This window comes from Rutidosis leptorrhynchoides, chromosome 4 (genome assembly GCF_046630445.1).
Source record: "Rutidosis leptorrhynchoides isolate AG116_Rl617_1_P2 chromosome 4, CSIRO_AGI_Rlap_v1, whole genome shotgun sequence".
Classification (NCBI taxonomy): domain Eukaryota; kingdom Viridiplantae; phylum Streptophyta; class Magnoliopsida; order Asterales; family Asteraceae; genus Rutidosis; species Rutidosis leptorrhynchoides.
Window position 1 is genome coordinate 136,101,419 of NC_092336.1, and position 27,905 is coordinate 136,129,323.

At 37.9% G+C, this 27,905-nt stretch overlaps 1 pseudogene; it reads left to right on the plus strand.

The window, feature by feature from the left end:
- The first annotated feature begins 333 nt into the window (after positions 1–333).
- On the plus strand, positions 334–5,015 carry LOC139841036 (protein FAR1-RELATED SEQUENCE 11-like; annotated as a pseudogene).
- Positions 5,016–27,905: the final 22,890 nt, after the last annotated feature.

Consider the following 27,905-nt stretch of genomic DNA (forward strand, 5'->3'; position numbering starts at 1 on the left):
CTGCATTCATGATTTTCCTACATATTCTTTTTAGTGATTTAACCATTTGATGAATTAATTTACGATTCTCTGACTTCATTCTATAACTTTATCACTAAAGAGGGTATCACCTGTTGATTCACCGTGTTCTTATTATTGTCTCTCAAAATCATCAATCTCACTGAGAAAGGTACTTCTCACCCTATTTAACCTATCAATTTCTTTTGTATTAGATTAAATGGTATATGGTATATTATATGTATACGATATTGATAGATTTAGAACTAATATTGATCACTTTATTTAATTTTGTACATGAGCAAACTAGATATGATTGATCTAAATGAAATACATATGGAGGAAAACTCGACAACTATTGAAATGGAAATGGAAGGATTTAATATCGAAGAACATGGTCAAAACAAAGGTATTGATCTAGATGAACCATTTGTCGGTCAATGTTTTCTAAGTGAAGAGGATGCTTTCATTTTTTATCCAAATTATGCTAAAATGAATGGATTTTCTATTCGTAAAGGAAGGTTTATAAATAAGAATGGAAAAAAAATCAAGACGAGACTTCTTTTGTCATCGAGAAGGAAAGCCAAAACCTAAAATGGTATATCACCTAAAACAACAACGAAATCGTGGTTGTATAGTTTGTGAATGAGTAGCCCACGTGCGCATATCATCGAAGAGAATTAATGAAATATTTCCCGAACAATGGTTAGTCACTAAATTCATTTCGGAGCATAATCATGACTTGTTGTCCTCTCAATAGGTTCGATTTCTTTCTTCTTATCGTAATATTACCACGGATGATGAGAATCGCATACTCTTGTTAAAGGAGGGGGTTGACTATTAGACAAATTATGCTTGTCATGAAGCTTGAAAAAAATGTAAGGCGCGGAGAATTTGATTTTTCTTAATAAAGATGTTAGAAATTTTTTAGGAAAAAATCAAAAACTACACTATAATAATGATGATAAGGAGCTCTGGGAGTATTGTAAAAGTGCGCAAATTGAAAATTCTAACTTTCAGTATGCATTTACACTTGATAGTGAAAATAGACTAGAGCATATTTTTTGGGCTCATGCTCATTGTTTTGACATGTATCAAAAATACGGAGACGTTGTGGTTTTGATACTACATATAAAATCAATTCGTATGACATGCCTTTTGGTATATTTGTGGGCGTTGATAATCATGGAAGAACTATTTTGTTTGGTTGTGCACTACTACGAGAAGAAACAACAATTACATTTGAATGGTTGTTATAACGTACGCACATTTCTCCACATTTATTTAATACAAAGTACTCTTGACCCTTAAGTGTGCCGGTTTAATAATTATAGAGTACTAGAAGTCAAAGTTGTTGTAGTAATATCAAATTAAACTTTTAACTTCAACTCACTAGCATATTTGTTTTATAATATATGGACACCTAAAGTTTATGATAAAATTTGTAATCACGGATGGACTAAAATCTATCATCGTCAAACAGTAACTTATAACATTTGTCTGTTACTTCGTATATTATCAACTAACCACTCCCTAATTAATTATTTGTATTTGTCAAATATTTTGTTTACTTATGAGAAGATAACCACAAACAATATTGACAGATCAAGATCAATGGATGACAAAAGCAATTGCAAAAGAAATTCCTTTGGCTAAACATTCATTTTGCGTATGGCATATCACTTGAAAATTTAGTAGTTGGTTTTTATCGGTCTTAAGAAGTGAGTATTCAAGTTGGTGTTCAGAATTTTATACCTTATATAAGTTAGACACCGTTGAAGAATTCGAGCAACAATGACCACTGGTCATTGAAAAATACAAACTTTCCTACAATAAGCATGTTATTGGATTGTATAAGATAAAGTCACTATGGGTACCCGCTTATCTTCGTGAGTTCTTTTTTGGTGGAATGACAACTACTGGAAGATCAGAAGATACTAATGCGTTTATAAAAAGATTCATATCTTCTCATACATGTCTAAGTGACTTTATTAGACAGGTAGGTATTCAGCTTTCGTTGAATATGTCCAATTACAATTAATCGTGTTTACTTATGCTTAGGCATTTTTGTACGTATTTTTTAGGTCGTTCTTGCAGTTGAAGATGTTCAACAAAATCAAATGCACGATACTATGTTGCAGAAATATAGGGGGTCGAATTTGAGGTCACTTTCACCATCAGAAGAACAAAGTTATCGATTTTTAACTCCATCCGCTGTTAAAAAGTTTCAAGAACAGTTCGGACTCTCAACGCAATATTTAGTTGAAGGAACCAACATTCGGTCCATGATGAAAAAACTATTAACTTTAATGTCAAGCATCAGAAAGCGACACAGATGCATAATGTATTTTGGGATGGTAAAGTGGCTAATTGCACATACAAAAATTTTGAATTTGTAGGGAGACTTTGTCGCCATATATTAAGTGTATTTATTCATGAGGGTTGCTTTGAAGTTCCTTCTATGCATTGGCATCCACGATGGAGTCGCAAGAAAACTCATGGTGATGAAATACGTCCATTATCTCATGAAGATATTATTATCGATTCGAATGCTTCTTGTAGTGGTGGGGTTATTGATAATGCGATTAACTTATTCAGTGCCCTATCAAATCAAAAACCAAGGGATGCCGAAACAAAAGAGGATGAAAAATGGAAAGGAATTACCAAAAAAGGCATTGTGGACGTTGTAGGGGTTATGGTCAAAAAGTTAGCGCATGCAAGGAAATACATGGTGATTAATTAAACGATGCGCCTACACAAGTTTCAAATAAGAAAAAGAAAAATGATTTGAATGGTGAAGATATTATCTGATATTATCTAAAAAATGTTAGTAGAGATATCTCTCTTTTAAGATTTAGAATTTTTGTATGCTATTATGTTTTCCGCACATTTTATTCCTCTCTTTATTGTTATTGGTAGTTCACTATTCCATTTTGGGATGTCCCAAATTAATTGTCCACTTTCATAAATGGATAATAATAATGTGATAAAAGTCTTTTGTGCCCTTACTTTATTCACATAGGACAAAATGATAGGTAAAAAATAAAGGGTAAGACAGGAAAGTACACAAAAAGGTACATGTAACATGTACATTTTCTTAAAATGTGTGTTTTTTTGTCTGGAAACAATAGATTTGAGACAGAGAGAGTAGTAAATTAGGATGTGTGGGGCAAATTTATAATGATGGATGCATATTTTTCATATGAAATACTACTCATCGAGTCATAATAGGATGATTTTGTTACAGATTCTTTAAAAAAAAAAAAATACTAAAAAGATTAAATAGAAAGGGTAAGCATGGTAGATGGAAAAAACGATATTCATTTATTTAGGAATTATGGTTAAGATAACAATATTTGATGTAATAAGTAGCTTTATGTATTGCATTTCTACTCATTGCCTTTCTACTCATGTGGTATTGGGTTTTGTTGTTGTTGTTGTTGTTGTTGTTGTTGTTGTTGTGTATTGACCTTAGATCATGAGTTAGCAAAATCCTAAATTAAAATAGAGTTGGGAGGGTATCAGTAGTTATGCTCTCCAGTGTTGCAAAAAACCTGATTACTCGTCGATTAATTCCCGATTAATCATTTTTAAGAGCAATCCGTTCCGATTTTCAAAAATCTGTTTAATTAAACGGTCAACGTCAATTGATGGGTCAAATTCGAATTTGGTAATCAAATTCGGTCAAAGTAAAAAATAGTTAACATTTTAACATGAATTTAAACTAAAATTTTATAGTTTTTGAACAAAATAGATAATTTTAGATAATTATGTTAAAATTTATTTTTATATTTATTGTTTTTTTATATTTATACATGTAATTTTTAAAATTTAATATTTAAATATATAAATTATAATTCGATTAATCTCCGATCAATTTTGAAATTAATAATTAATTTTTCTAAAGTCTCAAACGGATTAATCTTCTAAATCATCTTTCTATGCTTTTCAAAGAGGACAAGATGGGTTACTGGCACGTGTCTGAATATCTAGGGTTAGGGGTGATGAAAAGTGATCGCACGGTTGATAGCCACTTGGTGTGATAAATGATGGGGTTTGTGACATGGATAGGTCAAAGTCAGTGGTCAACATCAATTTTTCGCCCTTGAATTGTCCCATCAGTTTTGCAATATTTGGAATCCCATCAAATTCTTTTGTAGGAAAATCAGTACTACTTCCAATTAATTTAGCTTATATGTTGAGTGCAAATTCATCTATTTACCATTTTGTATCCATGCTTCCTTCTAACGTCTTTTGCTCCCTAAATAAACGTAAAATATATGGTTTTAGTTTTAATGTTTAATTTAAAAAAAAAGTAGTTGATAAATTATTTGAACTCCGACAATCGTATAAACCCGATCGAAATTTGAATTCACGAGAACGAAAGCAATCAATCAGATTAACATACTCGATTAGATCAAGTAGATTAATATCTTAGAGGGAGTGAACCCCAGTGATGGCCGGAATTCGATATGACTAACTGTAGATGATTTTTCAGGCAGAGTAACAGCATATTGATTGTGTGTGTAATGAATGACACAAATATGTATTTATAGATGCCGATAGTTTTATAGAGAGAATGATGACGTGACACTTGTCCATTTCATGATTGTAACAAACTATCGTAAAAAACTCTCTTGAAGATTTGGGATGACGTGACACAGAAGCTTCATCCGTGTGTTAATTCTCATATACTTTTGATGTCCGTGTGCAGACTACAGAGTATTCTATACACTTGGCCAAGTAAACAAAGTCTTTAAATCGTCAAGTGTTTCTTCTCAGCATTCTCCATCCGGATGGTGTCTTATACGGATTTACATGTTATAGTTATATTCGGCACTTTTCATCCGGCAAGCTTCTGAATGTCTTCATTGATGTTGTTTATTCGGTGTATATGTCAGATTTTCAGTCTTTCGCCTGCTGTATGTTTATCTGGTCGGCGTCCACGTGGCTTGTTCGTCACCATTGTGTTCGGCAGCTGGTTTGACTTTAACAGTTGTATTGTTTTCGACCGATAGCAGCACATATTTTAAATTCTTTCGGTGTTTTATTTGATAATTGTGGGTATATTTTATACGAATAAAGGCTTATTTGATACGTTAAATATGTGCATCATCACTCCCATATCTTTTGTTCTTTTTTTACTCGTATATAACAAAATATTACTATACTATATAACTAATATTTAAACTTAATAATAATAATAATAATAATAATAATAATAATAATAATAATAATAATAATAATAATAATAATAATAATAATAATAATAATAATAATATGCAATAATTTTGAAATAATACTTCATTTCGTCCTATTATAAGTTTTAGTTTTGACTTTAAATGTTTTTTTTTTCAACTTTAATATTAATCTTTTTAATTTGTTACCTACGGAAGTAGTCCATATTATGTGAAAATTTTACGACTAGAATCAAGTTTAAATGAGTTTTCACTATTACGGAACATAACTTTAAAATAAACCACAAATTTTAAAAGTAAAATTGAAAAACAAACATTAAAAATTCAAACATGACATAATAGGACATATGGGATAGTTAATAATTATAATCAATAATATTATTAATATACTAATATAATGATTAATGATATTATAATAATTATTTTAATTTTTAACAATGGGGCATTTTAAAAGGGAAGTGATATGTACACAACCTCATATTGTTATGTACACAACCTATATGTTTTACAGTGTTGTACTGTACAATACTGTAAATCATATTGATTGTGTACATAACAATATGAGGTTGTGTACATATCATCACCCATTTTAAAAAGGTAATAATTAGAGATGACAAAATGACCCGTATCTAATGGGAAACCCGAAACTCGTTATAATTGGGTCGGGTCTGACCCGAGCCAGTCGGGTCATGAGTCGGGTATGGAGATGGTTACAAAAAAAAAATTCCGGGTTCGGGTTTGGGTATGGTTTTGGATACAAACTCTTTTACCCAACCCGTATACCCGACCCGCATACCCGTATACCCGGCTCGAGGAATTTTAATAATAATTTTTATGTAAAATTTAATGTATAAAAGATTTCTCTTATTTATTTTGAAACGAGTATAATTTTAATCAAATACAATCATATACAACTAGTTTTCAAGATGTGCTATATTTTATACTTTGTGTATTTGAATATTTTAGAAACTTTTCAATCAACTTTTTGTATGTGATATTTTATAATACTTTAAACATAAAGTAGTTAAGTTATAAGTGACCAAGATGCAAGGGAAAAACTTTTGTTTAACATTTCCGGAAAGACCCCCTATTTAGTCGAGACCTAACAAAAGAAGTAAACCTGAAGTGTTGCGAAAGACTAGGATGGGAAACAAAACGGAATGTACGAGTCACAACCGGCCGGGAAGAGGAGAGACCCGCTGCTAACTTTTCAATCAACTTTTTGTATGTGATATTTTATAATACTTTAAACATAAAGTAGTTAAGTTATTTTTCGATATTTCGATTTGGTAACTTATTGAAAAATATATAGACAATCACTAATCGGGTATACCCGTTTACTCGTGGGGAAACCTGAAACCCGATAGTCTTTAAGTAAATGGGGACCGACGGGTTTCGGGTCAGGTTTGAGGTAGGGTTTCTTAATCGGGTTCGGGTCCGGGATTACCTAAATCCGACCCGATGCCATCCTTGGTAATGATATATCCAATATCCTTTTACTACATCCATCACAACTGTGTATTAACAGATGTAATAAAAAGAATGTTGGATATGTCATTGCCCATTTAAAGGAAGATGTCTTTTCCTTCTACCAAGGTGCTATCTCACTTGTGATTATCCAGAACCGCAAGGAAAATTTTGATTTATTTTGAAGATTGATGTTTGAATTCAACAAGTTCTGTAGTAATCTAATGGCGTGGTTGTAACGACCCTGGATTTTCCAACGTATATTAATAATATTTATTATTAATACTTGTGCATTAATAAATGTATTTTTATACATTTACTTGTTACCGTAATTAACTTTACATGTCCCGACTTGTCTTTGTGACACACGTACTTTTCATGAATAATATTTTGGATATTATTTACGTTCATGATTAATTATTATTAATCATTTTTAATTAACTAATGCAAGTAGTTAATTACTTGGGCTTATTTATTTAATTGTTGCTTACTTACATGGACTCATGTTAATGGACTTGGAAGCCCACCCTACTTTTCTTAATGGACTATTAGGAGCCCATTATTATGCAAGTATTTCATTAAGACAAAACAAGATTAATTAGTGATATGAGGAGACTTGTTACTAGTATACTTACACCTCTTTCCCATGCCATTTAGTTTTAATACCATTTTGAGCTCACACCATTATCCCATGTTTGAAAGATTGCTTTTGACATTTCCCCTTTGGGAGCCTTGGCCGTCGGCCTTTAGGTGGGTAATGGGGAGTTCCATTTTCTTTTTTTGTGTTACTTATTCACTAGTTTTCATTTCATTTCACACACACACAAAATACTTACACTTTTCTCTCAACTTTCTCTCTAAAACTTGTAAGTAAAATGTTTTATTTTCTTCCTTTCTTTCTTTGAAAAACCGAAACATACATCATCATCAATTTACTTCTTACTTGTTTTGTTACTTGTTCATTTGTTGTTGTTTACTTACTAGTTGTTAAGAATCAAACTTCCTAGTTTATTCTTCATATTATCTTGTTTATACAATAACATACAAGAACCAAGGAAGATCAAGTTTGTAGTTTGATTCCTCCATAAAACTTGTTAAAAAGAAAAGTTCATGAGCTTTATAATCATACTTGTGTTCATGTTTGTAAACTTAAGGTTTACTTTCTTAAAGATCCAAGCCTTGGCTTAAATCTTCCTAAGTGTGAACAATCATGAACTTATTACTTGTAGACTTAATTTATTTCTTCCTTTTGTACATGTTTTAATTCGTGATTCTTGTTTTGTTGGTCAAGTGTTACTAGTTAAACTTGATCTCATTATTCTTGAAACTAAAGTTAAACTTTGTAAGTTTAAGAACATGGAAGTATAACTTTCTAGTTGTAACTTCATACACTTGTGTTGGATCTAAGTTTCTATAGGTTATGGTCTTCCAAATTTGTTATAAACAAGAGCTTATAAGCTTACATACATTTTATAAAGGCTTATAAGATATTTTGAGGGCTTTTTGGTAATTACACATGGGGGCCCGAATTAAAGGCCCTAGATCGGTCTTGGAGCTTCATTTACTCCATCTTCAACAACCCTTATCACCTCCATTTAATATCTAGAGAGAGAGTAAGATCCTAGTGTGAGAAAACTCATTTTGGAGAAGAAGAAGAAGGAATCTTGCTTAAGCTCAAGTTATAAAGTTGTTCATCTACTTCCTAGCTACATTTTGAGTGTAGTGGTATGATTTAATCTTAATTCCCTTATTAATTTGATTAAGGGTTAGGGTTTGGGGTAAATGATGAACTTAAAACTCATTTGTGGGTGAATTGGGTGTTTTGGGTGAAATTGGGTCATGTAGACTCAAAGATGTCTAACTAGGGTTTTCAAAGTGTTAGATTGATGTTTATGAACTTAAATTAGTTAGTAAATTGCTAGCACACCTATATATATGTAAGTGGGCGTTGTGTGGGTGAGTGGATAACCCGAAATGGGTGTGTTGACTTTAAATTGGTCAAATGGGTCAAAATGGACCTAAGTTAGTTAATGTTTGTGATTAATGCATAAACGTTGTGTTGAAATGTGTTTTAAACCTATCTTGGTTAATGTTAGGGTTTTGGTGTGAGTTAACCCGATTTTAGAGTTAAGTGTCCAAATGGGTCAAAATGACCTAGTAATGGTGAGTGTTGTGAGTTTGACCAACTTGAATGAATGTTTGATTATATGTACATTGTAATAGGTGCGTTACCTTGAAGTTTCAAGCTTGGTTTATTGATTCACCGAAGACTTTGAGGTGAGTGGAATAAGTATACATGTACGTATATGATGTGTTTATTTGTATGAATGGATATGTGTTGTCCAAGATTAGTGATATATGCGTTGTACACTAACGATTTTATGTATGGATATGTGTTGTCCAATTTAGTGCTATATGTGTTGTACACTAATGATTTTGATGAATGGATATGTGTTGTCCAGGGGTTAGTGATATATGTGTTGTGCACTAATGGTTGTTATGAACGCCGGTGGGAAATTTGAGTACCATTCCTCTTACGATTGGTTAACCATGGTTGTGTGAGTTGTGTATTAGCATATTCAATTGTGAACTATATGCTATTGTGGTCGCTCGCTTATTATGTATTTACGGATATTGGTTTGTGCATGATGGTTGCATATTTGTGAAATTGCTAGCTTGTTATCCGGTATTGTGTAAGTGAATGCAAGTAGATAGATTATATATGCATATGTATAATTATTGCATTCACTAAGCTTTGCTTACCCTCTCGTTGTTTACCTTTTTATAGGTTCGATTGTGGACAAGGGTAAGGGCATTATCTTGGGTTAGAGATCCCGCTTTGTTGTTGGGGGACGCTATTTGGATGAGTTAGCTTTTGGAGCTCGACCGAGACTTGGGTAGTTTAACCCCAAACACCATGCTCGTAGTGTCGTTTGGAAATTAAACTAATGTGGTCGAAACTCAAACTTTTGTATGAAACTCGTAAATCGGCCGATGTGGGCCCCGCTTTGTAAAACTCATTTTATGTTTGAATCGTGTTAGTTTTACATGTTTGAATATGTTGTTAAAAGCGTTTCGTCAAAATGAGTCGGGAAGTGGGCGATCTTTTTCACAAAAAAAAAAAAGAAAAGTTGGACAGACCGTTTTGGCGCGCCGCGCAGGCCTTTGGCGCGCCGCGCCACTATGCTGAACAAAATATTTTTTTTTTTGCGTATTTTGACTGCGATTTGGTTTGGGTTGTTACAAGTGGTATCAGAGCATGGTCTAAGGGATTTTGGTGACTTGAGATAGGTGCCTAGACTTAGACTTTCTTGTGTGTGCGCGTTATGCGGGACTTGTAGGATTTTGGGTCGGAACGGAAATTGCTAGTGCTAGTGTTTATGTGAATTAACCTTGCACTAACTGTTTTGTGTTGTTTTAGCAATCATCAAGCGAGATAGACGTTGTACTAGCGAATTAATGAGACGTGATCGCGTAACAATGATTAGCTACCATTGTTACGGGTTCAAATCATGTCAAACAAGCGACGTACGACGATTGTTGAGCGAGATGGAGCGTTGTGGTGTATACGTATATATATGTGTCATGTCTTTTGTTTCGTTGTTTAATCTTCTCCGTTTTATAGAATGAAGATGAGAAACGGACACGACACCGAACATGATAACGGAGGTACGAGTGAGGACGCCGAGTTGACGGCCAAGATAGAGGCCATCTTTAAACGTCAAAAGGCGGAGTACCTTGTGGAAATCAAGAAGATGTTTTTAGATTCAATCGACGAGCAACTAGTCGGTGTAGTAAAGGAACAAGTTAAGGCCGTTCTTCACGAAGACAATGTAGGAAGACGGGACTTTTTTTTAAAGAATTTTAAGGATGCTCAACCTCCCACTTTCGATGGCGAAAGAGACCCTCTTAAAAGTGCCCGATGGATCTCCGATATGGAGGGGGCTTTCCGTACTTGCGAATGTCCTCTCGATAAGAAGACAAGGTACTGGTGTAGTATGTTGAGGGGCGATGCTAAGTTATGGTGGGACGCAAAAATTCAAGTGTATGGTGAAGAACAATGCATGGATTTCACTTGGGATGAATTCAAAACGGAATTTTTCGATGAGTACCGAACTTCGGCCGATCTTACTAGGCTTAAGGACGAGCTACGTTCCTTGAGGCAAGGGTCGATGGATTTGAACACTCTCAAATCCGTGTTTTTGTCCAAGACCCAATTTTGTCCGGAGTATATCGGGAATGATAAAATGTTGAAAGAAGATTGCTATCGAGTCTTGAATGATAACTATCAAGAGAAAATTAGTGTGAACGTGGTGAAAAGCTTTGACGAGTTGTTCAATATGGCGAAAGGTTTTGAGGCGCTCGTGTTAAGAAAGAGTGGTTTTACTTTTGGTAACAGGAAGTTCGATAATTCGAGTCAATCGAGCTTTTCCAACAAAAAGAACAAGAAGGGATCCGAAAGTGTTAATAGTGTGAAGAAAGGGGGCATCGGTGGTCATGTACCCACTTGCTATACTTGTGGGCAAAAAGGTCACATCTCTCGTGATTGCCCAAACTCATCTTCTACAACCAAGGTCATTTGTTTTAATTGTGGTAAAGAGGGGCACAAAAGGCCGGAATGTACCGACTTGCGTAATGATAATGTTAAGAAGTTAGAGAAGGCGGTGGGTACGACAAGGGGTCGAAATTATTTGATGACCAATGATGAAGCCAAGCAATCAAACGAAGTTGTCTCAGGTACTTTCATGATTAATTCTAATCCGGCAAGGATACTTTTTGATAGTGGTGCTAACTTGTCATTCGTGTCACCAAAATTTGTGCCTAAACTTAATAAACCATTAGCTAAGTTAAGTCGTCCAGTAGAAGTCGAAATAGCGGACGGCAAGACGGTGCTAGTGGTTGATGTGTGTAAAAATTGTGATGTTGTGTTTGGTGCCGAAAGCTTTGAAATTGATCTCATCCCTATGACTTTGGGTAATTTTGATGTCGTTGTTGGTATGGATTGACTCGATCGAAATAGAGCCGATATTGCATGCCATGAAAAGTTTATTCGTGTGAAGACCCCAAGTGGGGAAAGTTAATTATTCATGGCGATAAGCGAAGAAGACTTGTGCCGATATGTACTTTTGCACGGGCACGTCGTTTTCTTGTTAGTGGTGGCATGGCTTTTCTTGCCCATGTTGTTGACACTCGTGATGAGCCACCACCCATTCGTGAAATTCCGGTTTTATTTGTGAAAAAGAAGGATGGTAGTATGCGGATGTGCATCGATTATCGGGAGTTGAATAAAGTGATGATCAAGAATCGTTATCCATTGCCTAGGATTGACGATTTGTTTGACCAACTCCAAGGTGCAACGTATTTCTCTAAAATCGACCTATGGTCCGGATATCACCAAATGCGGGTCCGTGAGGAAGATATCGAGAAAACGGCTTTTCGAACGCGTTATGGGCATTTTGAATTCGTAGTTATGCCTTTTGGTCTTACGAATACACCGGCGGCATTCATGGATCTTATGAACCGAGTGTGCCAACCTATGTTGGACAAGTCGGTGATTGTGTTCATTGACGACATACTAGTCTACTCGAAAAGTATGAACGAACATGAACGTCATTTGCATGAAGTATTAAAGACATTACGAAAGGAGAAGTTGTATGCTAAGTTCTCCAAGTGTGAATTTTGGCTAAGGGAGGTTCAATTCCTTGGCCACATTGTGAACGAAGACGGTATTCAAGTAGATCCGGGGAAGATAGAGACGGTGAAGAGTTGGAGGCAACCGACTACGCCTACGAAGGTCTGAAGTTTTCTTGGATTGGCTGGTTATTATCGTCGGTTTATCCAAGACTTTTCTAAGTTCGCTTCGTCATTGACAAAATTGACGAGGAAGAACGCGAGATTTAATTGGGAGGACGAGCAAGAAATTGCTTTTCAATTGCTAAAAGAGAAGTTGTGTCAAGCTCCGGTGTTAGTATTGCCGGAAGGAGTGGAAGACATGATGGTTTATTGTGATGCTTCATTAAATGGGCTCGGGTGTGTTCTATTGCAAAGAGGTAAAGTTATTACTTACGCCTCACGACAACTAAAGGAACACGAAACGAGATATCCGACTCATGATCTTGAGTTGGCGGCGGTTGTGCATGCATTGAAAATTTGGCGCCATTACTTGTATGGTGTCAAGAGTACGATTTATTCGGATCATAAGAGTTTGAAACACCTCTTCAATCAACGAGATTTGAATTATCGCCAACGTAGGTGGATGGATGTGGTGAAAGATTATGATTGTGAAATACTTTATCATCCGGGCAAGGCGAATGTGGTCGCGGATGCGTTAAGTCGAAAGAGTCATCACCCGGCATTACGATTTGGATTGTTACGTATGATTATTACTAACGACTTTCTTGAAAAACTCGGTGTGATTCAAATAGAGGCTTACGTTCACAACAAGCATGCGGAACGAATAATGGGGCATTCGGAATTCATTACTATGGGTTCGCGTGGTTTGTTGTCTTTTCAAGGAAGAGTGTGGGTGCCTAAGATGGGCGATTATCGACAAGTGCTACTTGATGAAGCACATAAGTCAAAGTATTCCATTCATCCGGGCGCGACGAAAATGTATCTTGACTTAAGGAAAGATTATTGGTGGCCGTGCATGAAACATGATGTTGTAAAGTATGTTGAGCAATGCGTCACGTGTTTGTAAGTTAAGGCCGAGCACCAAAAGCCGTATGGTAAGTTACAACCGTTGGAAATCTCGAAATGGAAATGGGAGCACATTACCATGGATTTTATTACAAAGTTGCCTAAAACGGCGAGAACCCAATTTGATTCGATTTGGGTGATAGTGGATAGGTTGACAAAAAGTGCTTTGTTTCTTCCCATTAAAGAAGCAATATCGTCGGAGGCCTTGGCTAAGTTGTGTATCAAGGAAGTAGTATCGAGACACGGGGTTCCTATATCTATTATTTTGGATCGAGATACCCGTTTTACATCTCGGTTTTGGGAAAAGTTTCTTGAAGATATGGGTACGCAATTAAAATTAAGCACGGCGTATCATCCTCAAACGGACGGTCAAACCGAACGTACGAATGAAACTTTGGAGGATATGTTACGGGCGTGCATTATTGATTTCGGTGGTAGTTGGGACGAACACTTACCTTTGGTGGAATTCTCGTACAATAATAGTTATCATACTAGTATCGGGATGCCACCTTTTGAGATGCTTTATGGGCGTATGTGACGCCCCGTACTAAATCATCATGTACGGACCATCAACAACAGGATCATTACAAGGTTAAGTACTATATGCGTTTTCAAAACAGAGTTTACATTCATAAATAAAAGTGACGTCATAACATACGTCAATTGTTTTACAAATCAAAAGTATGCTTCGCTAAGTAGAAGCATTAAATAAGTGTACGTGACCATAATGGTCGTTACATAACATAAGTTCATAAGTAAAAAGTTTGAATGCAACATAAGTAGTCATGCGATAACAACTCTAGGCAGCGGGTTCTACAGCACGACTAGTAAGATAGCGGAAGCGACTTCAAGCACCTGAGAAAATACATGCTTAAAAAGGTCAACACAAAGGTTGGTGAGCTATAGTTTAAGTATAACAGTAATGTAAGTAGGCCACGAGATTTCAGTGCTACAACGAGCGATTCAAAAGTATGTAAAAGTATATGTTTAACCGTGGGCACCCGGTAACTAACTTAACGTTTAATATACCCCCTTAAAGTGCACTTGGCAAGTGCGTATAACCTCGAAGTATTAAACACTCGTTAAATGCTAGCGCTACTAGCCCGAGTGAGGATGTCAAACCCTATGGATCCATATCTAAGATTCGCGTTCACGGTTCAAAAACCAATGATTAAACGTTACCGAGCTAAAGGGAATGTTTCTGCCGTTATATAACCCACACATATATAAAGTTTAAGTACTCGTGCCTAGTATGTAAAACATAAAATCCGCATGCATTCTCAGTTCCCAAAATAAGTTAAAGTAAAAAGGGAATGCTATAACTCACAATGATTAGTAGTAATGGTAAGGTAGTAGTCGGAAAGTGGTGTGTAAGTAACGGTCCAAACGTCCTCAAACTAAGTCAAATAGCACTAAGTCAATAAGTCATCTCAAAAGGTTTACAAGTACGTAATTAAGGTCATAAGGGTCATCATCAATCATCATTAAACAAAAGGTAACAAGTAAGACTCGTTTATGAAAGTCGTTTAAAACAAAGGCTGACTTCGGTCAGTCACCACGGCCTCTACCCTTACTGAATTAAGGTGAGACCAGTGGTCATGGCTCCGTCTATGAGTCCCTTAAGTGTGGTAAAATTTACAGAAGCAAACTCGTCTTGGTTTGACCGTGGCGACGATCTAAGTGCGAGTAGGTCAGAAATTTCTGCACAACGTTAAAGGACATGGTAACGATCGGAGGGCCATAAATCCTAAACCGTAACTCGGATTAAGACGAGTCCTATATGAAAAGTTATCTACTCGAAAAGTTCTATCCAAAAATCAAGGTTAGAACAGCCCAGGTCTACTGGTCTGTTCCAGAAGCATCAGGTCAGTAGGTTTTGGACAGAACAGTGGGTTTTGGAGAGTTCCGGTTGTCTCGGTGCTTGATGTTCATCACGGTTCTCATCCTTGATGCGTATAGCTTCAAGTGTACAACTCGTTGATGTGTTAACATCATTTTGACCAAGGTTTGTCCATCATAACTCAAGTGCAAGTGTTGTAAGTGTTTGATGAACCAAGGTTACATGTAAGTTTATGAACAAGTTCATGAACACTAAGAAAGATCACAACCAAGTGTTAGATCCATGATACTTGCACCAAAGTGTAAGCTCTTGTTGGTTTCATGTCCTTGTTCAAATGTTTAGTAAGCAACTTAACAATAAGAAATAAAGAAAATGAAAGATAAGCCTAAACCAACCATGAAGGTGGTATTCTAGTAACATACAACAAACAAGAACACAAGTAACAAAAATTAAAGATTATAAACTTTAAATCTTTGAAATAAATAAAGTAGAAAGCTAATCTAAACAAGAAGATGATTCATAGTTGCTCTTACTTTTAAAGATTCAACCAAGTTGATCTTTAAGTGAAGTAACTTCAAAGTTACTTCAAGAACTACAAGTAAAGAGTTTATACAACTATGAACTTCAATTCTTTGAAACAAAATATGTAGAACATAACTAGAGAGATTATGTTCTTGATGTTCTTGTTAAATACAAGATATACATGAAGAAATCAAACTAAAAAGTTTGCTTCTTGAAAGCTTGAAAGTAAGTAACAAGTAACTAGAAATCAACACTTGTAAACAAAGATTAAAACAACAAATCATGATGATGATCAAAGGGCTCAAGGCCCACGGTTTTGTTTAGACAAAGAAGAAAGAAAAAAAGTCTTTAACTTACTTGCAAGAACAAAGAACTTGAGAGAGAAAAGAAAGAGGGATAATTGCTAGTAATGTGTGTGTGTTTTTGAGAGAGTGTTGTATGTAAGTTGTGAATGAAAAATGGAAACCAAAACACCCCATATGGGCATCAAAATCTCGGCATTCAGCTGAATAGAGAGGGGGAGAGGTTAAGTTTAATGGTTATTAGCATGTAAAGTTCATAAAGGTGGATATAAGAGTTGATTTCATGGGGATTATAAGGCAACTAGATTCCTTAAGCAAGTAACTAGTTAGTTTATGTTTAAATGATACTTACAAGTATGCAAGAGTGGGCTTAATGTCCATTAAAAGAAGTAGGGTGGGCTTGTGAGTCTTATTCAAGAGTCCATTACACTAATTAAAGCCCAAGTTGCAAATAATCCAAATAAGTTCCAAATAAGTCCAACTTAAGCCCAAGTAATTAACTAACCATCTTAGTTAATTAAAATGATTAATAAAATTAATCATGAATGTAAATAATACCTTAAAATATTATTCGTGCAAGTTCCGGGTGTCACAAAGACGTTTCGGGCATTTAAAGTTCAAGTACGGGCAATTAAAGCAACATGTAAATGTAATAACATACATTCGTTTAATCAAGCGTATTAATAATAATAATTATTAATAAATAACGTTGGAAAAACCAGGGTCGTTACATTACCCACCTGTTAAAGAAAATTTCGTCCCGAAATTTAAGCTGAAGTAGGTGAAGGAGTCTGGAAAAGATGAGGATATTTCCGCATCATTTGATCCTCTCGTTCCCAAGTAAACTCAGGTCCTCGTTTGGCATTCCATCGTACTCGTACAATCGGAATCTTGTTGCGTTTCAAAGTTTTGATCTCACGATCCATAATCTCAACAGGTTCCTCCACAAAGTGGAGTTTGTCATCAATAGTAAGTTCTTCCAAAGGTATGATGAGTTCGGGTGCAGCAAGACACTTCTTCAAGTTTGACACATGGAAGGTAGGATGAACTGAGCTCAATTGTGCTGGTAGATCCAAACGGTAAGCAACTGGTCCAACACGTTCCAAGATCTCGAAAGGACCAATGTATCGTGGGTTCAACTTTCCACGTTTTCCAAAACGGATCACACCTTTCCAAGGTGCAACCTTCAACATTACACGATCACCAACATTAAATTCAAAGTCTTTCCGTTTAAGATCGGCATAGCTCTTTTGGCGATCACGGGCAGTCTTAAGTCTAGCTTGGATCTGAGCAATCTTCTCCGTGGTTTCGTGAACTACCTCGGGTCCGGTGATTTGCTTTTCGCCTACTTCGGCCCAACAAATAGGAGATCGGCACTTACGACCATACAATGCTTCAAAAGGTGCAGCATTAATGCTTGAGTGATAACTGTTGTTGTACGAGAATTCGGCGAGTGGCAAATGCCTTTCCCAGGCCTTTCCAAAATCAATGACACATGCACGCAGCATGTCCTCCAAGGTCTGAATCGTTCATTCACTTTGCCCGTCAGTCTGAGGATGATAAGCAGTACTCATGTCAAGACGAGTTCCCATGGCTTCTTGCAAAGAACGCCAAAATCTGGAAGCAAAACGGGGATCGCGATCGGAGATGATTGATAAAGGTACACCATGACGAGATACAACCTCTTTGATGTATAGCTGAGCAAGTCTTTCCATTGTATCAGTTTCCTTCATCGCTAGGAAGTGTGCAGATTTGGTGAGGCGGTCAACAATAACCCAAATAGTATCGCATCCGCCCACCGTCTTCGGCAGCTTAGTAATGAAATCCATGGTGATCCTTTCCCACTTCCATTGTGGGATTTCCGGCTGTTGAAGTAACCCAGAAGGTCTCTGATGTTCGGCTTTAACCTTCGAGCAAGTCAAACACTTACCAACATAAGTCGCAACGTCCTTCTTAAGATTCGGCCACCAATACTGTTCTTTAAGGTCGTGGTACATCTTACCTGCACCGGGGTGAATCGAATATCTCGATTTGTGTGCTTCATCAAGTATCAGGCTTCGTAGATCTCCATAGTAAGGTACCCAAATTCTTCCGGCATAACATCGGAGTCCAGACTCTCTAACCTCGAATCGAGAGACAAGTATGTTCAAATGCTCGTGAGATATGTTCTCCTCCTTGAGAGCCTCAACTTGGGCTACTCTGATCTGGCTGTTGAGGTTCGAATGGATGGTGATGTTCAGAGCCCTAACACGGAGAGGTGCCGTCCTCTCCTTTCGGCTTAAAGCGTCAGCTACAACATTGGCCTTGCCAGGGTGATAACGGAGTTCACAATCGTAGTCGTTGAGCGTCTCGATCCATCGACGCTGTCTCATATTCAATTGCTTCTGATCGAAGATGTGCTGGAGACTCTTGTGATCGGTGAAGATAGTGCTCTTAGTTCCATACAAATAATGTCTCCACAATTTGAGTGCAAAGACAACGGCTCCAAGTTCAAGATCATGTGTAGTGTAGTTCTGCTCGTGAATCTTCAATTGGCGGGAGGCATAGGCAATAACCTTTGATCGTTGCATCAGTACACAACCAAAACCACTCTTCGATGCATCGCAATAAACAACAAAGTCGTCACTGCCTTCAGGGAGTGATAGGATAGGTGCGGAGGTTAACTTCCTCTTCAAAGTTTGGAATGCTGATTCGTGTGTGGGTTCCCAAATGAACTTCTTGCCTTTGTGAGTCAGTGCGGTCAAAGGACGCGCAATCAGAGAAAATCCTTCGATAAACCTTCGATAATAACCGGCGAGACCTAGAAATTGGCGAATATGCGTTGGAGTAGTGGGGGTCTCCCACTTGCTGATGGCTTCAATCTTGGCGGGATCAACTTTGATACCCTGGTCGCTCACAACATGACCCAAAAACTGTACTTCCTTCAACCAAAATTCGCACTTGGAGAATTTGGCATAAAGTTGTTCTTGTCTTAAGAGTTCAAGCACTAGCCGAAGGTGTTGCTCATGTTCTTCTTCACTCTTAGAGTAGATGAGGATATCATCTATGAAGACGATAACAAACTTATCCAAGTAAGGCTTGCAGACACGATTCATGAGATCCATGAACACGGCAGGTGCATTTGTCAAACCGAATGGCATCACGAGGAACTCATAATGACCATAACGGGTCCTGAATGCAGTTTTCATCACGTCACTTTCCTTCACCCTCAGCTGGTGATATCCGGATCGCAAATCGATCTTTGAATAAACGCTCGATCCTTGTAGTTGATCAAAAAGATCATCAATTCGTGGAAGAGGATATCGATTCTTGATAGTCAATTTGTTGAGTTCACGGTAGTCGATACACATACGGAAGGATCCATCCTTCTTCTTTACAAACAACACAGGTGCGCCCCAAGGCGAGAAGCTTGGTTGGATAAACCCTCGATCTAATAGCTCTTGTAGTTGACTCTGTAATTCTTGCATCTCGGAAGGTGCGAGTCTATAAGGTGCGCGAGCTACAGGTGCAGCTCCTGGCACTAAGTCAATCTGAAACTCTACTGCTCTCTGCGGCGGTAATCCAGGCAATTCCTCTGGGAAGACATCGGAAAATTCGTTCACAATTCGAACGTCGTTCACGCTCTTCACCTCAGTTTCTACCGCTTTCACATGTGCTAGGACAGCAAAGCGTCCCTTCTTCATAATCTTTTGCGCTTTCACGCAACTAATGAGGTTCAACTTCGAGGTACATCTCTCTCCATAGATAACCAGTGGTTCGCCATCTCCTTGTGGTATGCGAAGTGCTTTATCTCCACAGATAACATCGGCCTTTATCTTGCTCAACCAATCCATACCGACGATCACGTCAAAACTTCCCAGTTTGATAGGTATCAAATCAATTTCGAAATCTGCACCAGCTATGTTGATAATAGCTCCACGACTAATATGGTCGACCTTTTCAAGTTTTCCATTGGCGACCTCGACAAGCATACTTTCCTTCAAAGGAACTAACGACCAATCTAACTTATCACAAAAATGTCTACACACATAGCTCCTATCGGCACCAGTATCAAATAGGACAGAAGCTAAAAGATTGTTGATCTTGAATATACCTGTCACCAAGTCGGGGTTGTCGCGAGCGTCCCTTGCATTAACATTGAAGGCTCTAACACGTGGTGGTCCGCCATCCTTACGCTTGTTAGGACACTCGTTTCTGAAATGGCCCGTCTTTCCACATTCATAACACTTCTTAGGCCCATTGTTGTTGTGGTTTGGCTTCATATTCAAAGTGGTAACCTTGCAATCCTTGCCAACATGTCCAGATCGTTGGCACTTCTCACAGATAACATTGCAATACCCAGTGTGGTGCTTGTAGCACCTATTGCATTGTGGTAAGGTTCCTTTGTAGTTCGGATTGGTGCGGTTGTTGTTGTTGGGGTTGGTGTTGTTGTTGTGCATGTTGTTGTTTTGCCTGAACCCTTCATGTCGCTTTGCCGGGTTTTGATCATAGTTCCTACCCCTGTTGTTGTTGTGGTTGTTGTCCCATTTCCTCTTTTCACCACTAACAGTTTCGAACTTAGCCTTCTCCGGCTCGTCAAGGATGATTTGATTCAAGAGGGTATGCGCCATGCGCATTGCTTCGGGAACACTTGGTGGCTTGGATGAGGTAACATTACCCTTGATGGACTTAGGAAGTCCCGAGAAGTATTTCTCCAAACGCTTAAATTCGGGGGTGACCATGGTTGGACACATAAGAGCCAATTCCAAAAACCTACGGTTGTAGCTGTTAAGGTCGTTCCCTACGGTCTTCAATTGCATAAATTCGATTTCCATCTTTTGAATCTCGGTTCTCGGACAGTATTCCTTGATCATAGCACATTTAAATTCTTCCCAAGGCGTAGCATACGCCTCATCAATTCCTTTCGCTTGGGCCATGGTATTCCACCATGTGAGCGCGCCATCAGAAAGTGTGCAAGATGCAAATTTCGTTTTGTTAGCCTCAGAACAATTGCTAACCCTGAATACCGATTCCAACTTTTCGAACCATCTGGTGAGACCGACGGGTCCCTCAGTGCCACTGAAGTAGTGTGGCTTGCAGTTTTGAAATTCCTTGTAAGTACACCCATCTCGGACGACAGGTGGATTGACAGGCGGTGGTGGTGGAACTTGGGGTTGTCTCTCAGCTAGTGCAGCAGCGACTCGCTCGTTAATCATTTCCTCAATTTGTGCCGCGGTGGGGATAGATCTCCCGTTGGCCATGATGTTCTATACAAACATTTTGACTCAAGTCAAAATCCATTATGCAAATAATAATAGTACATTATATAACAGCCAACATGAAAACAGCACAACACATGTTGATTAAATAACGCAAGCAGATATAGGTACCACAAAACCATGAGATGATAACGTAAATAGAACACTTGCGCAAGAAGTAAGCAACACAGATTCCATTCATTAATGATAATAAGTTCATACATTACAATAAGTTCGTGCATTACATAAGTGAAATATGAAATTACAAAAGAAATTACAATACAGAATCTAGTACAAAGTCCTACGGCGATGGTGGGTACAAGATGTCCAAAACATGAGCCAACTGCTCCTCGAGCTCAGTAACTCGAGTCTGGAGAATCTCAATCTCCCGCCTCATTTCCTCATTAGAGGAAGATGGTGGGGCAGGTGGTGCTGGCGGTGCAGGTGGAGCCGGTGGTGCTGATGTGGATGGTCCGGCTCTGGGTGGAGACGGTAATATCTGTGGGTCGGCGGGGTACGGCACCAGCCGTTTACGAGCAGTGATCCTACGACGCCGACCATAAGCGTCAGTGACAGTACGACCAGGAATTATGCCAGCGAAGCGATACCGCTTCTTCGGCGGGGTAGAAGGTGCCTGAATCGGTCGGTCAGCGGGATCCTCCTCATCACTGGAGTCGTCAGATGAGGTGTCGTCTGAAGAAGCATCGGTGGAAGAACCGTCGTCTGAATCATGCGGTGGTGGCGCGGGTGGCTCAACATATCCGAAAGCGGCCAACATCTGTCGGTGTCGGCCTGGCGTAATCACAGCTAAGCGGCCGTCGGCAGTGCGTCGGCAAGGTGTGCGCCAGTGATTACGGAAGGGTCCTTCCCCGAACTCCGCGGGGATCTCCATGCCACCAATGCGAGCCAGTTGTCTCAGGGGTCTGGAAGAAGACGCCGGGATATGCACACTAGAGCTAGCTCCAGAACTAGAGGCGCCGGGGTCGCCAGTGGGTGTCGGGGCCGGAATGTCGGCAGCAGCAGCAGCAGCAGCAGCAACAGGTGCAGCAGTGGGTGGAACAACGGGGCCTGAGCCGCTCGGGATGTCAGTAGGTGGAACGTCCGACATCTGAACAAGGAAAAATAAATTTTCCATGTCAGTATGTCATAAAGCAAGCAAATAATAGGCCAACAGTTTAAATCATGTATAACAATAAGTAGCATGGCAATATCAGTAATCGTACGAAACTAGCATGCAATCGAAAGCAAGTAATAGCATGCAGTAGTGAAATCACGTAGTAGCATACGGCATATAGCAGTAACAGTAAGCAGCAGCATGCAGTAAGTTTAGCGGAAACAAGTAAACTAACAAGTTGTAGATTAGTCCTATTAGTGAATCCTACTCGGGTCGGTCTTAGACTCACTAATGCATCCTAATTCCCTACAACCAATGCTCTGATACCAAATGTGACGCCCCGTACTAAATCATCATGTACGGACCATCAACAACAGGATCATTACAAGGTTAAGTACTATATGCGTTTTCAAAACAGAGTTTACATTCATAAATAAAAGTGACGTCATAACATACGTCAATTGTTTTACAAATCAAAAGTATGCTTCGCTAAGTAGAAGCATTAAATAAGTGTACGTGACCATAATGGTCGTTACATAACATAAGTTCATAAGTAAAAAGTTTGAATGCAACATAAGTAGTCATGCGATAACAACTCTAGGCAGCGGGTTCTACAGCACGACTAGTAAGATAGCGGAAGCGACTTCAAGCACCTGAGAAAATACATGCTTAAAAAGGTCAACACAAAGGTTGGTGAGCTATAGTTTAAGTATAACAGTAATGTAAGTAGGCCACGAGATTTCAGTGCTACAACGAGCGATTCAAAAGTATGTAAAAGTATATGTTTAACCGTGGGCACCCGGTAACTTACTTAACGTTTAATATACCCCCTTAAAGTGCACTTGGCAAGTGCGTATAACCTCGAAGTATTAAACACTCGTTAAATGCTAGCGCTACTAGCCCGAGTGGGGATGTCAAACCCTATGGATCCATATCTAAGATTCGCGTTCACGGTTCAAAAACCAATGATTAAACGTTACCGAGCTAAAGGGAATGTTTCTGCCGTTATATAACCCACACATATATAAAGTTTAAGTACTCGTGCCTAGTATGTAAAACATAAATTCCGCATGCATTCTCAGTTCCCAAAATAAGTTAAAGTAAAAAGGGAATGCTATAACTCACAATGATTAGTAGTAATGGTAAGGTAGTAGTCGGAAAGTGGTGTGCAAGTAACGGTCCAAACGTCCTCAACCTAAGTCAAATAGCACTAAGTCAATAAGTCGTCTCAAAAGGTTTACAAGTACGTAATTAAGGTCATAAGGGTCATCATCAATCATCATTAAACAAAAGGTAACAAGTAAGACTCGTTTATGAAAGTCGTTTAAAACAAAGGCTGACTTCGGTCAGTCACCACGGCCTCTACCCTTACTGAATTAAGGTGAGACCAGTGGTCATGGCTCCGTCTATGAGTCCCTTAAGTGTGGTAAAATTTACAGAAGCAAACTCGTCTTGGTTTGACCGTGGCGACGGTCTAAGTGCGAGTAGGTCAGAAATTTCTGCACAACGTTAAAGGACATGGTAACGATCGGAGGGCCATAAATCCTAAACCGTAACTCGGATTAAGACGAGTCCTATATGAAAAGTTATCTACTCGAAAAGTTCTATCCAAAAATCAAGGTTAGAACAGCCCAGGTCTACTGGTCTGTTCCAGAAGCATCAGGTCAGTAGGTTTTGGACAGAACAGTGGGTTTTGGAGAGTTCCGGTTGTCTCGGTGCTTGATGTTCATCACGGTTCTCATCCTTGATGCGTATAGCTTCAAGTGTATAACTCGTTGATGTGTTAACATCATTTTGACCAAGGTTTGTCCATCATAACTCAAGTGCAAGTGTTGTAAGTGTTTGATGAACCAAGGTTACATGTAAGTTTATGAACAAGTTCATGAACACTAAGAAAGATCACAACCAAGTGTTGGATCCATGATACTTGCACCAAAGTGTAAGCTCTTGTTGGTTTCATGTCCTTGTTCAAATGTTTAGTAAGCAACTTAACAATAAGAAATAAAGAAAATGAAAGATAAGCCTAAACCAACCATGAAGGTGGTATTCTAGTAACATACAACAAACAAGAACACAAGTAACAAAAATTAAAGATTATAAACTTTAAATCTTTGAAATAAATAAAGTAGAAAGCTAATCTAAACAAGAAGATGATTCATAGTTGCTCTTACTTTTAAAGATTCAACCAAGTTGATCTTTAAGTGAAGTAACTTCAAAGTTACTTCAAGAACTACAAGTAAAGAGTTTATACAACTATGAACTTCAATTCTTTGAAACAAAATATGTAGAACATAACTAGAGAGATTATGTTCTTGATGTTCTTGTTAAATACAAGATATACATGAAGAAATCAAACTAAAAAGTTTGCTTCTTGAAAGCTTGAAAGTAAGTAACAAGTAACTAGAAATCAACACTTGTAAACAAAGATTAAAACAACAAATCATGATGATGATCAAAGGGCTCAAGGCCCACGGTTTTGTTTAGACAAAGAAGAAAGAAAAAAAGTCTTTAACTTACTTGCAAGAACAAAGAACTTGAGAGAGAAAAGAAAGAGGGATAATTGCTAGTAATGTGTGTGTGTTTTTGAGAGAGTGTTGTATGTAAGTTGTGAATGAAAAATGGAAACCAAAACACCCCATATGGGCATCAAAATCTCGGCATTCAGCTGAATAGAGAGGGGGAGAGGTTAAGTTTAATGGTTATTAGCATGTAAAGTTCATAAAGGTGGATATAAGAGTTGATTTCATGGGGATTATAAGGCAACTAGATTCCTTAAGCAAGTAACTAGTTAGTTTATGTTTAAATGATACTTACAAGTATGCAAGAGTGGGCTTAATGTCCATTAAAAGAAGTAGGGTGGGCTTGTGAGTCTTATTCAAGAGTCCATTACACTAATTAAAGCCCAAGTTGCAAATAATCCAAATAAGTCCAACTTAAGCCCAAGTAATTAACTAACCATCTTAGTTAATTAAAATGATTAATAAAATTAATCATGAATGTAAATAATACCTTAAAATATTATTCGTGCAAGTTCCGGGTGTCACAAAGACGTTTCGGGCATTTAAAGTTCAAGTACGGGCAATTAAAGCAACATGTAAATGTAATAACATACATTCGTTTAATCAAGCGTATTAATAATAATAATTATTAATAAATAACGTTGGAAAAACCAGGGTCGTTACAGCGTAGGTGTCGAACTCTAATTTGTTGGGGTGAAGTGGGTCAAAGAGAAATCGGGAGTACCGATTTGGTTTTGGAGACGAATAACAAGATTGATATTATCCGGGATCATTTGAAGAAGGCTCAAAAAAGTCGTATGCCGATAAACGTAGACGAATGATCGAATTTCAAGAAGGTGACATGGTGATGCTTAAGGTTTCACCATGGAAAGGTATCATTCGATTTCGAAAACGGGGAAAGCTAGCTCCTCGGTTTATTAGGCCATTTAAGGTTTTAGCTCGTGTTGGTGAAGTCGCGTATCGCTTGGAATTACCCGAAGAGCTTGCGGGGATACATAATACATTTCATGTTTCCCATCTCCGTAAGTGTCTTGCGGATGATTCATCTTGGGTTCCATTAGACGAGATTGAGCTAAACAATAAGTTAGAGTATATTGAGGAGCCGATTGCTATACTCGATGAGAAGGTCAAAAGGTTGAGACATAAAGAGGTTAGGACTTTTAAAGTTCAATGGCGACGGAGTAAGGGTTCTGAGTTTACTTGGGAGCCCGAAGAATTCGTGTTGGTTTATCTTCCTTCTTTTCATACGGCTTGGATCGCGAGGACGCATTCCGATTCAAGTGGGGGAGAGGTGTAAGACCCGAATATTTTCCTTGTTCATATGTGTAATTAGGTTGAATGAATTGTGGGGTTTCTTTGTATATTTTAAAAAAGAGAAAAGAGTTCTGCCCAGGCTATCTGCGCGCCGCGCAGGATTATGGCGCGCCGCGCCATCTGCTGTGACAGCTCACCCTTCTCTTTTTAAATTAGATATTTTGAGGGCTTTTTGGTAATTACACATGGGGGCCCGAATTAAAGGCCCTAGATCAGTCTTGGAGCTTCATTTACTATATCTTCAACAACCCTTATCACCTCCATTTAATATCTAGAGAGAGAGTAAGATCCTAGTGTGAGAAAACTCATTTTGGAGAAGAAGAAGAAGCAATCTTGCTTAAGCTCAAGTTATAAAGTTGTTCATCTACTTCCTAGCTACATTTTGAGTGTAGTGGTATGCTTTAATCTTAATTCCCTTGTTAATTTGATTAAGGGTTAGGGTTTGGGGTAAATGATGAACTTAAAACCCATTTGTGGGTGAATTGGGTGTTTTGGGTGAAATTGGGTCATGTAAACACAAAGATGTCTAACTAGGGTTTTCAAAGTGTTAGATTGATGTTTATGAACTTAAATTAGTTAGTAAATTGCTAGCACACCTATATATATATATATATATATATATATATATATATATATATATATATATATATATATATATAAGTGGGCGTTGTGTGGGTTAGTGGATGACCCGAAATGGGTGTGTTGACTTTAAATTGGTCAAATGGGTCAAAATGGACCTAAGTTAGTTAATGTTTATGATTAATACATAAACGTTGTGTTGAAATGTGTTTTAAACCTATCTTGGTTAATGTTAGGGTTTTGGTGTGAGTTGACCCAATTTTAGGGTTAAGTGTCCAAATGGGTCAAAATGACCTAGTAATGGTGAGTGTTGTGAGTTTGACCAACTTGAATGAATGTTTGATTATATGTACATTGTAATAGGTGCGTTACCTTGAAGTTTCAAGCTTGGTTTATTGATTCACCGAAGACTTTGAGGTGAGTGGAATAAGTATACATGTACGTATATGATGTGTTTATTTGTATGAATGGATATGTGTTGTCCAAGATTAGTGATATATGCGTTGTACACTAACGGTTTTATGTATAGATATGTGTTATCCAATTTTGTGCTATATGTGTTGTACACTAATGATTTTGATGAATGGATATGTGTTGTCCAGGGGTTAGTGATTTATGTGTTATGCACTAATGGTTGTTATGAACGCCGGTGGGAAATTTGAGTACCATTCCTCTTACGATTGGTTAACCATGGTTGTGTAAGTTGTGTATTAGCATATTCAATTGTGAACTATATGCTATTGTGGTCGCTCACTTATTATGTATTTGCGGATATTGGTTTGTGCATGATGGTTGCATATTTGTGAAATTGCTAGCTTGTTATCCGGTATTGTGTAAGTGAATGCAAGTAGATAGATTATATATGCATATGTATAATTATTGCATTCACTAAGCTTTGCTTACCCTCTCGTTGTTTACCTTTTTATAGGTTCGATTGTGGACAAGGGTAAGGGCATTATCTTGGGTTAGAGATCCCGCTTTGTTGTTGGGGGACGCTATTTGGATGAGTTAGCTTTTGGAGCTCGACCGAGACTTGGGTAGTTTAACCCCAAACACCATGCTCGTAGTGTCGTTTGGAAATTAAACTAATGTGGTCGAAACTCAAACTTTTGTATGA